Genomic DNA, 14,372 nt, shown 5'->3' on the forward strand with positions numbered 1-14,372 from the left:
TTAAAAATGGGCAGAAGACAAGAACACACATTTCTCCAAAGAAGACACACAGATGGCCCACAGACACATGAAAAGATGCTCAACAGCCACATGAAAAGATGCCCAACATCACTCATCATCAGGGAAATGCAAATCAAAGCTACAATGAGATATCACCTCACACCGGTCAGAATGGCTAACATCAAAAATCCAAGAAACAACTAGTGTTGGTGAGGATGTGGAGAAAAAGGAATCCTCGTGCGTTGTGGCAATGGTGGGAATGCAAACTGGTGCAGCCACTTGGAAAACAGTATGCAGGTTCCTCAAAAATTAGAGAACTACCCTATGACCCAGTAATTCCAGTACTGGGTATTTACCCAAAGAATATAAAAACACTAATTTGAAAAGATATATATGCCCCTCGCTTATTGCAGAATTATTTACAATAGCCAAACTATGGAAGCAGCCTGAGTGTCCATGGATAAATAGATAAAGAAGTGGCATATCTCTACAATGGAATATTACTCAGCCATAAATAAGAATGAGATATTGCCATTTGCAACATGAATGGATCTAGAAAGTATAATGCTAAGTGAAATAAGTCAGTCAGAGAAAGACAAATACCATATGATTTCATCATATGTGCAATTTAAGAAACAAAACACATGAAAAAAAAAGAGGAACCAAAATACAGAGTCTTAACTATATAGAACAAACTGATGGTTACTGGAGGGGAGGTTGGTGGGGGGATGGGTGAAATAGATGAAGGGGATTAAGAGTACACTTATCATGATGAACACTGAATAATGTATACAATTGTTGAATCACTATATTGCACACCTGGAGCTAATTTAACACTGCATGTTAACTATACTGGAATTATAATTTTTAAAAAGTAATCTCAAATATGTAAAAATAAATACTTAAAAAGAGGAAATATGTAAAATGTTTCCTGAAGATTTTCTTTTTTTTGGCAAAATATGCATTAATTTCATTCCCCTCTTTTATATCCTTTTCTATCTCTGTTTTCAAATTTTCTAAAACAATCAAAATTTCTATTTCAGGTAATGAATTACAAAAAGATACCTTAAGGGGCCCCTGGGTGGCTCAGTCAGTTATGATCAGGCCCCACGTGGGGCTCCCTGCCTTGTGGGGAGTCTGCTTCTCTCTTTCCCTCTGCTCCTACCCCCTGCTTTGCGCACTCTCTCTCTCCCTCTCTCTCTCATGCCGTCTCTCAAATGAACAAATAAAAAAGTCTTAAAAAAAAAAAGATACCTTAAATGTTGTTGATAATAGGTCCATCAGAGTTTGGAGGAGGTTTTAATGAGAATGTGGATGGATTAAAGGAGATAATGGCTAAAGAGATTATGATCAGTATGTTAATTCTACCATGTAAGGGAAATGCATGAAATTGATCCTCACTCCAGATGGTGCAGACCTTCAATTTTAGGTATTAAAACTCTTTTTAAAAAGTTTATATTTTTAATAGTCTTTAAAAAACTATTTAAGTACCTAGTCATTTTATTTAGTAAATTTTAACCCATAAGGAAAATTAGGCTTAATTCATAGACCATTTGATTTGGATTTATTTAATAGCTAAATTTGAATTTTTCATATAATACATAATAAAATCATTCTAAATAGTAGCAGAAGGTCAAATAACAGCTATAGCATTCTTATATCCATATACCCAGTGTTCTTATTTTCCTGAGAGATACTGAGAGTTTATTTTGGTTATAAACTTACTACAAGCCAAAAATTGGTAAGTGCACTCAAGTTCTAGGAAATTTAGTGAGACTTACTAGTAATAAACTACCAAGAACAATCAGCGAGTGCTCTCCTTTCCTCCATCATTATATCACAAAAAAATTCAAACACAACACCAAGTTGAAATTACTTTACAGTGAACACCTATGTACCTACCTTTATATTTTCCATTAATATTTTATTTTATTTATCACCTATCTTACTAGCCATCCTTCTAAAAATCCATCAATCCAACAAATCTTTTTGATGCATTTCAAAGCAGATGGGACACTTCTCTCTACATACTTCAGCATATATTATTAACCAGGTTTGAATATTTGTATTTCTTATGTAAAACTTGCACACAAAAAATGGAGAAATCTTAAGTGTGTATTTGTTCAGCTGTTACAGTGAATGCATTTCTGTAATCCATATCCCCAGTAAAATCTAGAATATTACCATCACCCCTTATGTCCTTTCCCTGTCAATCTTCACCTCCATTCCCTGAGGAAAACATTGTTTTGATTATTTTATATACCATAGATTAGTTTTGTCTGTTCCAGATTTTTATATAAATGGACTGATGCAGTGTATACTCTTTAGGGTAAGATTTCATTCACTTAGCCTGATGGTTTTGAGATTCATCCATATTTTTATGTATCAGCAATACATTCTTTTTTAATTGCTGAGTAGTATTCCATATAAATATACCATAGTTTGTTAATTTATTTTCCTAGGTTTAGATCCTGGAGTATTTCCAGTTTATAAATGTTATTAATAAAGTTCGTACTGGAGTTGTTTCATGGGAGATACAGTGATGATGCCTTTTAATAACAAAGTGGACTCCAGTGGTTTGACTTTTAAACAACAGACAAGTGCAAATGCACTAAAGAACGGGTAAGGAGAAGTACTGCATGGAGAGGCATAGATCCCCATGGGAAAAGTTTCTTTGACACATTCAGAAGAGAGCACACAGACTACATAACAGTTTTCTCAACCTATGAACATAAATCCTTCCAGCTCTCATTTATTATTCCCTGGGAGGATTTTACCAGAAAGAATAAAACCAAACAAATAATAATAATGAAAGATGTTGGTGAATGCTTGAAATTGTAAAGCAGCAATCTTTGGGATATACATTACCCAACTTCAGAAGTGTGCTGCTGTCAAGAGTGGGGTTCTCTAAGAAAGCATCCTAAGTCTAAGATATTTCCTATCATTGGGATACTCACAACTCCTGGCTTTGGACAGTTCTTTTATCAACTAATTACCAGAAAACCCCTAAAAGGCTTGACTACTTAATTGTTGGGGAGCTTTGTGACCCTTTTGATGTCTGCTTTTGGCATACTAAAGAGTAACTTACACAAAGATAAAAAGCATTCACGGCACTAAAAGGCTACTCTTAATAGATTAAAGCTTCATAGCTCGTTCAATGACAAAGGTCTTTCAATATGTTTTCTTTCCCCTCTAGAGTAAATATGCAATCATCCTGTGTAAATAATAAGAGAAAATTATACCAGTAGAAAGGAAACCACAGAGTTTTATGGAGTCAAATGAAACAGAATGAGGTGAAATGAAATGCTCAAGATCATAGGAAGAGAATAGATATTTTGCTAGAACAAATTTAATTTCTTATCCCAAAGATTCCTTTATAAAATTTTAAAATACTAGTTGTCTTTCCCATAGGCTCTTGTTTTGTAGGTGCCCTAGGTGTTATTTTACTCCTGAAAATACTCTGCACCTGCCTTGACTTCCTTCTATTAGCTATAGACAAAAGTTATCACCAAAAACGAAATTTAAATGTTTTTTTCATCTTGCAGGGAGAATGTGAGGAAACAGTGGAAGGTGTTATTAGGGATCCAAGAGAGATCTAAAGCAGAGTACAACCTTTAAGGAGTTGACAGTGTTGTTGAGACCTAATTAATATAGTTGGGGACCCTGAGAAATGTGGAGAAGGCTAGATAAGAGCAAGTGGCAGGTAATAAGGCATAAATTGTAAGAAGGATCAGAGGAAAATCAGACCCAAGGAAGTGATCAAACTTACAATAAGTCTTAGAGAAAGAACAGGATCTGATCTGACTAGGCAGAGATAGGGGTGTGGGGAAGCAGAGACAAAGAGAGACTGAAGAGATCATGGTAGAGGCTACATAGAAAGGAGAGTGGATAAGAGGGTAACAGCTTTTGGCTATCTTATTTCCTGTTGCTCCCAGGTAGTCTGGAGATTAAATGTTCAGACAGGTGCACAATATTCATTTGTAGAGGTTATCAGGTAGTTTATTAACTTGAATGTTTACTTTCTGTTTTTAGCCTTCAACAGAATTTTACAGTCTTTGAATAATTAAGCAATGTTTATTTCTGAAAGACATCTGCAACTCTGTGGGTTTAATAAACTTAATATTTCTTGTTAAATGAATGTCTGAAATGTTTGGATCTCACTTTCTTAGATGTAGAGAGTACCTCTACCCTTGATATAGGATTTTTCCCCCTTAAAGAATTTTTCATTAAGGAAGTCACAAATATAAGAGTTATCTTTGCTTTTACCTGAAATAGTTGTATGGATATCTTAACAGTGGTCTTCTGAGCTCCCTGACACTATTTTCATCTGAAATAGTTTCCCTTACACATTATTAAAAAGAAAATGGTGAGGAAGTTGAGAGGAAGGAAGAAGAAAAATGAGACAACATTTTTAGGGCAAGTCTGAGTCCTTTCCTTAAATTTATGATTGTTGAACATACCCCATTAAATAAGTCATTAAATATGATCAAATATGGATCTTTATAAAGTAATGGAAAATTTTACCATCCTTTTAGATTTAGATCTCCTGTTTCTCTTATTTAGGTAGTTGTCAAGAATTTAAAAAAAGAGCTTACTATCCTTCAAAAGTTCATTTTTAGTTTTTGACCAGATTAGTATAGGGGCAGAAAAGAACATACGAAACACTATATTGAAAAGTAATACCAGTTAGGAAAAGAAACCTAACCTTCAGAGGTAAATCTATCTTTCTCTCTCCTTTCCCTGCTAAGTCCAAGTTCTGCCTCTAAATCTTTATGTTTAATCCAGGAATTTAGATAACCTAATTGAATCTCAGTTTTTAAATCTTCAAAACAAGGACATTTTTTACTACATGATTTCTGTTTCTTTTTAGTGTTAATATTTTATTTTTAATAATCACCTAAATATGGGGTGCCTGGGTGGCTCAGATGGTTAAGCGTCTGCCTTCGGCTCAGGTCATGATCTCAGGGTCCTGGGATCGAGCCCCACATCGGGCTCCCTGCTTGGCGGGGAGCCTGCTTCTCCCTCTCCCTCTACTGTTCTCCCTGCTTGTGCTCTCTCGCTCTCTCTGTCAAATAAATAAATAAAATCTTAAAAAAAAAAAATCACCTAAATTTATTATAGAATCTGACTATAAAGTTAGAGGATTAAATACCATGAGGTCATAGAACAATAATTGTAGAGTTACTTCAGGCAAATGTGAAAAACACAAAGAAACTGGTACAGTATTTTAATATTCTTCATATTTTTGCGCTAGTTATAAAAATAAGAGCCTGCAATAATATTGTTAATCTATTTAAATTTTTTATATTGATTTTTAAATTTGGCAAATAAGACCTTATTATATTACTTAAATAGAATGAATTCCCCCCCCCCAAATTACCCTAATGTAAATTGATCTTTACTTATTTGGGGGAAAAAAGATATCACTAGTTGGGCATATTCCTGTGGGTTTTTTTTCCAAGACAAAAATTGTTATATCTTTTTTTAGTCCAAATGTCTCTTATTTCTAATGCTGGATTCATTAAGAGATAAAGATTCACTGGATTATGTATTCTTCATCTACAGGAAAGAGGAAAAATGACACAAAGAGTCTTGTTGAAGTCTTCTTCTAGATTTATACAATTTCTTGTTAGCAGGACTAGGAAGTGCTACATAATCTATTACCAAATTGCAATAGCCCAGGAAATAAGTGAAAGAACAATGCCCCTAACTCAATATTCAGTTATATTTTATTTGGATTTTGTGGTGCACATTATGATGTGTTGTCAAAATTGCTCTTCAGGAATGAAGCACTTAGGGGCGCTTGGTGGCTCAGTCAGTTAAGCATGTGCCTTCGGCTCAGGTCATGATCCTGGGGTCCTGGGATCGAGCCCTGCATCAGGCTCCCTGCTCAGCAGGGAGTTGCTTCTTCCTCTCCCTCTGTGTGTGCTTTCCTCTCTCTCTCTCTAAATAAATAAATCTTAAAAAAAAAAAGGAATGAAGCACTTAGCTCCCCAACACCTGAGACTGCTACTATAAGATGGCCCCTCTGGTCCATCCCCCTTGGGAAATTCCTTGGTCAAAGAAAACCACCTCATCTAAGGCAACCCTTCCTTCCAAGGAAGCCTGCATACAATGACTCATCAATACAGAGACATAAGTGCTCAGCCCCCTCCCTCTAACTCAAGATGATTCCTCAAGGGCCCTCCTGGCTGAAGAGCTCACCAAGAAGTCAGTTGAGGCTTTCAAAGAGACTTCACCAGAGTTCAACTTCTTCCTCTCCTCAATCCTGCTTTAATCCCCTCTCTTATACAGGTGTTGATCCTCAGAGTACTCCTTAATTCATGTGCTACATGCTAATTTCCACCTCAGTGTCTGCTTACTGAAAAACTCAACCTATAACAAGTGATGATCCACATTAAGATAGTGCAAGAAAGCAAATGCTATTATGGGATTTTGGAGCTGGGTCACCTACAGCCTAGCGGGAAACAGACACTCATTGTTCATTCAAGAAGTACAGATAACCCGTGGGACAAGGTAGCTGGGCAAATGTTCATCAATGGTGAACTGGGATGCTCTGTTGAGGGAGGAAAATACATAAGCTGGTGTGATACAGCAGGCATTTGACTGATAGGGAGAAAGTAGTAACTATGAGGACAATGGAGTTAAATGGCTATTACTAAGCTCAGCTGAAGTTCTGGGGTAAGAGAACAAAAAGCCAAAAGTGATTAACCAGCAATAAAGATCTAAGTACAAGGGGTGCCTGGCTGGCTCAGTCAGAAGATCATGTGACTCTTGATCTCTGGTAGTGAGTTTGAGCCCCATGTTGGGTATAGAGATTATTTAAATAAAAACTTAAAAAAAAAAAAAAACTAAATACAAAAGCCAGAGGATCTTCTTAGCAGCATATAAAGAAGCCCATATATCTTATACTGTGAAAGTGAAAATGCTGAGGCCCAGGCCTTAATTCTCAGAGTAGCTAGCTCCAAAAAAGTTTAAACGTACAGCTAGGGTAGGTCTGCCATGCCATGTTCAGAGTCTGGTTTGGGAAAGAATACAATCCTGTACATGGAATGGGCACATCTACGTTAATGCACATGAAACTTGAATCCCAAGATTTCTCTGGACGCACTGAGCCTACAAAAGTGGCTTACATCTCCCTTATAAGATCTACCACTCTCCCCTCTCTTGAAGTTGCTGCAGGTGCCTCTCCCTCGAGAGACAACACTTTACTCCCCTCTCCCCATCCCGCCTTAGGATCTTCCTCAACTTCCTGGCTGCTAGGCCAAAAACTAAGTTTATGTCTCAGTATAACCTGGCTATAAATATTCTGGGTCAGCTAAGGAAGGAAAATATGAAAGAATTTCAGGAACTAGTTATTGAGTATTGGAAGGATCTGGGAGATTACTCATTGTTCTACATTATGAGGGCCGATGGACTAAACTCAGGCAGAACATATACTTTCCTGGAATATAGAATTTAACACCCTAGAAAGGACTGGAGATGGTACATGCATCCAAATGGCTTTTAGAAACACGGAAAAAGTGACAGATCACATTAAGTAAGATGGAAATCCCAAAACTGCCATGATAGATGATGAAAGAACGGGTTTAAAATGGACTAGAGAAGTAGGCATTTTATTTCATTTTTTTAAAGATTTTATTTATTTATTTGACAAATAGAGACATAGTGAGAGAGGGGACGCAAGCAGGGGGCAGTGGGAAAGGGAGAAGCAGCTTCCCGCCGAGCAGGGAGCCTGATGTGGGGCTTGATCCCAGGACCCTGGGACCATGACCTGAGCTGAATGCAGATGCTTAACAACTGACCCACCCAGGTGCCCCAGAAGTAGGCATTTTAGAATGGATATATTTTGTATGGCTATAAACCTCCCAGAGGACTCTATTCCACACACTGACCCAGAGCAATGTGCTCGTGGCATCACTAAGTTCAGTAGAGGCTCTCCTTTCTAGGCCAAGTTTTCACAGAATTGCAATACACAGAATTTCACATCATTTGCAATGTGGATGATAACAATTGGAAAGAATAGAGGCCAGGTGGCAAGGTGCAACTGTCAGAATACAGGTGAGTGCAATTATCATAATGAACATCAAGGCTGGCATGGCAGCAACATGAACCCCAGGGTTTGCAAGAGTTTGACAGTTAAAAGCACAGGTTGGGAGTCCTGCTCCAAGCCAGTGTGAGGAACTTCATGAATCCACTCCCCCGCTCCTTGTGCCAAACAGGCAAAAGGAGTTAACAACTAGGCCAGGGGTAATCGGCCCTGATCATCTGATGGGGGCAGAGCTGCTGTTATAGTGGGAGCAGGGAGGAATGCTTTTGATATCTGCATGATCTACTTGGGAGCTTCTTGGAACTCCCTTTTCCAGTTAACAGACAAGTTCAGCAATACTATCCTGAGAAGGGTACAATGGCAAGGGGCTCACTCTAGGGATGAGGGTCTAGGGCCTAGAAAGGAAATTTAGTCAAAAAACTTGATAAAACTGCCTAGGAGGAGATTATAGAAGATGCATAAACACTACCTACCACTTGAAAAAGTTAAATCCACAAAAGCCACAAATCTGGAGCAACAGAGACTAGTGGAAAAAGGAGTCTTGAATTATTGCTGGAGGCTGTCTTTCTTTTCCTTCACCACTGAGTTTTCCTCTCCCTCCACTTTGTCCCCAGACAACTGGCTTATTTAATCAAAGCCAGATGCTACACTATTCTAAATGCATGAGAAAAGATTTACTTCCAAAATGGACATCTAAAATCTTCCAGAAAATTGTTTTCTGTCTTGCCTTCTTATATGATTTTAAACTTCTCTCCACTGCTCACATGGATAAGAAAAAAAAAATACAAAATAAGGCAATTCTTCATAACACTACAAATATAGAAATTATTTCTATCTCTATTATCTATTTCACCTTGTTTTATAACTGGACACTGAGTTTCTTAGTTTAGTTGTTTGTTAGGATTGAGCATGCCCTAGTTTCCATGAGTAGTTTTGATTGTGTCAAACAGCCTATGTCTTTAATACCAGGGAGAGCTTGATTAAAGAAGGATACATGACTGGAGTCAGGTCAGTTAGGATTACTCATTACTTTTACCTCCCACCTCAGAAAATAGAAAGCTTAGAATCCATCCTCAAGAGCATGAGTTTTGATGTTACATAGACTCAGATTTGATTCCTGGCTCCATATTTATTGTGTGATATTATATAGGTTGCTCAATTTCTTAAAGTCACTTTCCTCCTATGCATGATAAGAGTTAATAATAACTACAAAATGAGATTATTAGCTAATTTAAAGAGAGAATATATTAAAGCTTGTTAATGAAATTCTTGGCCCATCCAAAAAAAAAAAAAAAAAATCCTACATCTGCTCTGAATCAGTACCACTGATTAGGAACACCTTAGACAAGCAAGTAAGCAAGTAGGGTACTGCACTGGAACTTATCCCTCAGGGTGTCACACACTTTTGAATGTCTTCCTCAAATATTTTTTGATTCTCAGTTTGCCATGCTTGGGACCAGCTGAGGTTAGCAGTGTTATTTGCATGGGAGGTCTCTGATTCCAGGCTTGGTCATGCATGAATCAAGTTGTCAGATATACCAAATTCAAAATTTAAAGTCCCTTTCCAGTGGCTTGGACTGTCTAAGATCTGAAGCGCAATCTGGGTTAGGAGCTCCAAGCCTAGAACAGCTTGCTATGTTTTCCTTTTGTGGATCATGCCTAAAGGCCAGGAGGGTATCCTGATGGGAAAATCCCCCCGCTTGGCTGGTGAGGTATTTCTTTCATGGGATAATGCAAGACTGGTATACCAGACTGGTGCTGACATACTGATATGGGGTGACTCTCTCTCATGTTGGACATCAGATTTGCTCAGACCTCTGGGCTAACAATCATTCATTTCTGACCATTAGGCTTGAGCCCTTTGTGTGAACCTGTCAGTTGCCTCCCACTCATTTAGTTCCCACTGCAGTGTTGACTCTGGTTTATGGCACCCAAAGAGTAGTAGCCAGAATCCTTTACAATGTGTACCCCTCATCACTGGAACCCAAGATGGTCATCCCATCCTCTCCACATGTTCTATGTCAAGTGTCAGAGAATCCTCTGGGGTAGCTACCACACCTGTCTCCTCCAAGGACTTTTGAGACTGGGAAAGGGAGTACGTTTCAAGGCCAATGGGCCCTTCTTATTGATGTCCTCTCTTGTCTCTAATTGATGTAGTAACATTATATTGTCCTGGTCACTCTTAAGCTGTAGTGCATAAAGGATGGACATTCTTTGTGCAAATAGGACTGCCCCATCACTCCACTTATGGACCCCTCACCTATCTTCTTTGCTGGTGGTGGTGTGTCAATGGCGGGGGTGTAGTTAATAATTAAAGAAATAATACTCTATGAATGCACAGATGACAACCTAAAGAATTCAAGAGAAGAAAGACACAGTTGGAAGATGTGTATTGTTCAATATCTATACTATAAGCTCTTGAATGATGAATTATCATTCATGTTTCACCATACTCTGGGTGAGACTTGCATTTGTGGTCATCATCAAAGCAGCAGAGTAGCAACCTCTGAAACAATCAGTAAAAGCCAATATTCACAGGTAGCACAATGGTTGATTTAGCATGATGAGTAGAAGTGTAATCAACATTTAAAAATGTGTATTAGAGAACTGAAGAAAATCTTTATTATTTCAATACAAGAAGGTTGGGAAGAATCATGGCATTATAGGCAGCAATAGCATTGTTCTTTTCTAATGGTGGGAGATATGAAATTAGCCAGAAACAGCAATTTAGGTATTAATGAATCATTTTTTTAAATTTAATTTTATTTTTTTGAGTGCTGAAGCACTTTATTCTATAAAGAATAAATACTCAGATGCTAAAAACAGCCACATGTGTTAAAATATGATACAAATTCTTAGTTATAATTTTGAATTGACTATTATAAGACAAACAAAAGGTAGACTTTAAAAAGTGAATTTTGACTGAAGGCTTGTATAAAGTGATAATTTGGAGGGGTTTAGGTTAATTCTAGCTAACAATGATATTGTTCTTACTGTATTAGCTATACATTAATCAGCTGAATAATTACGCTACTGTTTCATATTTTTACAACCAGTTTGGAAGTATAACAAATTATTTGTTATTTACTAGAGGAAACTTGGTTTGAGAATACATTATACTGTGAACATTTTCAGTTATTACACTATTAGCATTCATTTCCTCAGTAACTTCTTTTGAGGTCTCCACTTTATTTGACATGACTCCTAACTATAAAAGTTTTAGAAAAATGGAAACTTGTGAAGAAAAAAAAACCCACTTCCTAACTTAATTTTATTTTTTTAAAGATTTTATTCATTTATTTGTGAGAGAGAGAGAGTGCACAAGCAGGGGCAGCGGCAGAGGGAGAGGGAGAAGCAGGCTCCCTGCAGAGCAGGGAGCCCAATGGGGGGCTCCGTCCCAGGACCCTGGGATCATGACCTGAGCCGAAGGCAGACGTTTTAACGATTGAGCCACCCAGATGCCCCTAATGAATCAATTTGATAGTAAAGAGATGGTCCTTAGACCTGACAGGAAGAAATGGTGGCTAAGCATTATGAAGAATCTTTATATGCAATGACTGGACAATAACTATATATTTAAGTACCTTCTCTCTCTATTCTTTATTCAAATTCTTCATTGATGAATCACTGTACCTTGAATGGGTCCTTGAGTTTTATAATACATTTTTAATCAAGTTGTTTTCATAGACAGGAGCCCCTCAAAATTTTGCTTTATCCTCAACACATCTTAGGGGCTGCTCTACTCTTGACTGCATCTAGTTATGCAGGTCATACACATGCAATTATAGAGGGCCCCATTCTCCTAGACTTTAAGGAGAATGGCACCAAATTGTTCAGTGAAGACTGACTTTTCTAGTGCCCTGTCATGTATTTCCTCTCAGCCTTAGATTTCTTTTCATCTTTAAAACACTTTTTCCTAACTCTTGGGTATTCTAAGAGGGTACTATCTGACTTTTTTCTCACTACAATCAAAAAGCCCAACAACCCAAACTCAACCATAATTCTCAAATTCATTCCATCCTGCCCATTTTCTTCATCAGAGACTAGGTTATTTGGAATAGGCTCCTCCTCTACCTCTGTCTCTCCCCCACTCTAGCTCTTACATGGAGGACCATATAATCCTCAAGTAACTATTCTATAATGTATACCTGAGTTCTCCAAAGCTAAAATTTGAATCCCTCAGTAAGGTACACAATCTTGTCCAAACATCCATTTATTATTTAATTTGTTAATGTGAATACTACACACTTGATATTTCATTCCCATGCATCCTCTGAACATAAAATAAACCTTAAATGTTTCATACATGATGACCTTTTCTGCCTAAAAAGCCTTTCCTCACATTGTATGCATGACAAGGTCTAATCACTTTATAAGATGCAGCTGAAAAAAGTTTTTTTCTGTGAAGTTTTGCCAGGCTCTTTGGGCAAGAGCCTCTTACCTATGGTCCCTACTATTATATATTTTTCATATTACATGTGGAATTACTGGTTTGCATGTCTATCATTGTGCTAGACTGTGAGCTCCTTGAAGCCTGAGACTCTGTTTTATTCATATTTATATTTACAGTGCATGAGAAATGAGCATTTATTAAGTATATATTAATGAATGAATAAATCCCCCTGGATTCTTACATGGATTTTCCATAACCCCTCTTTTTATAGAAATGTTGTTTTCTAGCCAAGTTTATAGTTCGCTTGTAGGTAAATGTATTAGAGACTTGTTATTTTCAAAAGTACTCATCAAAAAATAATTACTATATAATTAACAAAAAATATAAGTGAAAGTTGAAAGAGACAAAATGACTGATTGTTTTATAAAATGGTTTAATTTACATACTTTTTAATTATGGCTCTTCCTGAAAGACCATTTTGTGTCATTGAACCTTCTTTACTGATCTTACCCATAATACCAAGAGAGTTGAGAGAACTGAGGCTAGGAAACCCATAGCAGAAATGGAACCTAAATTCTAATGACAAAATGCAATTAAAATTCTAGAGTGAAATAGTATGAAAAACCTGTCATAAATCAAGAAGATAAAGAAGAAATCAAGTCACATATGAATATTAATGCTTAAAGTAAGCAGTTATTTACAAACCAGAAAGGCATTTAAATGGAAAATCATTTTTAAAAAAAGAGGGGAAACAAAAAAAGTTGGATGAAGGTCTAACAGATATGAAGTGAGCCATAGGAACCAAGAGAGTAGTAAAAGTAGTAAATGCTATAAATTTAAGGCTCCAATATCAAAACTCCCTAGCATTTAATAACAATGTTCTAGTCCTGCTTTTTATGCTCCTCAGCAGAGCCAAACCTGAACGTATAGGTGAGTGGGTGCACTAAATAGAAGAATAACTGTTAAAATTTAAGGTTCAGCCTTAACAAGAGCAAAGGAATCACATCATGTTTTTATGACAGATTTCTTTTATTTATTTAAATTTAAGTTCCAGGATAACTAATATGCAGTGTTATATTAGCTTCAGGTGTAGTGACTCAACAATTCTCTACATAACTCAGTGCTTATCACAGTAAGTGTACTCTATACCCCCTTCACCTGTATCACCTCCTCTTATGTCCCCTCTGGTAACCACCTGTTTGTTCTCTATCTTTAAGAGTCTGTTTGTTTGTCTCTTTTTTTCTTTCTTCATTTGTTTTGTTTCTTAAATTCCACATATGAGTGAAATCATATGGTATTTTTCTTTTTCTGACTGACTTATTTCACTTTGCATTATACCATTTAGATCCATCCATTTTGTTGCAAAATGGCAAGATCTCATTCTTTTTTATGACTGACTTATATTCCAGTGGTGTGTGTGTGTGCGTGTGTGTGTGTGTGTGTGTGTACTTCCTTATTCATTCATCTGTCCATGGACACTCAGGCTGCTTCCATAGTTTGGCTATTGTAAATAATTCTGCAATAAGCGAGGGGCATGTATATCTTTTCAAATTAGTGTTTTTATATTCTTTGGGTAAATACCCAGTACTGGAATTACTGGGTCATAGGGTAGTTCTCTAATTTTTGAGGAACCTGCATACTGTTTTCCAAGTGGCTGCACCAGTTTGCATTCCCACCATTGCCACAACGCACGAGGATTCCTTTTTCTCCACATCCTCACCAACACTAGTTGTTTCTTGGATTTTTGATGTTAGCCATTCTGACCGGTGTGAGGTGATATCTCATTGTAGCTTTGATTTGCATTTCCCTGATGATGAGTGATGTTGGGCATCTTTTCATGTGGCTGTTGAGCATCTTTTCATGTGTCTGTGGGCCATCTGTATGTCTTCTTTGGAGAAATGTGTGTTCTTGTCTTCTGCCCATTTTTAA

This window comes from Phoca vitulina, unplaced genomic scaffold (assembly GCF_004348235.1).
Source record: "Phoca vitulina isolate PV1807 unplaced genomic scaffold, GSC_HSeal_1.0 scaffold10, whole genome shotgun sequence".
Lineage (NCBI taxonomy): Eukaryota > Metazoa > Chordata > Mammalia > Carnivora > Phocidae > Phoca > Phoca vitulina.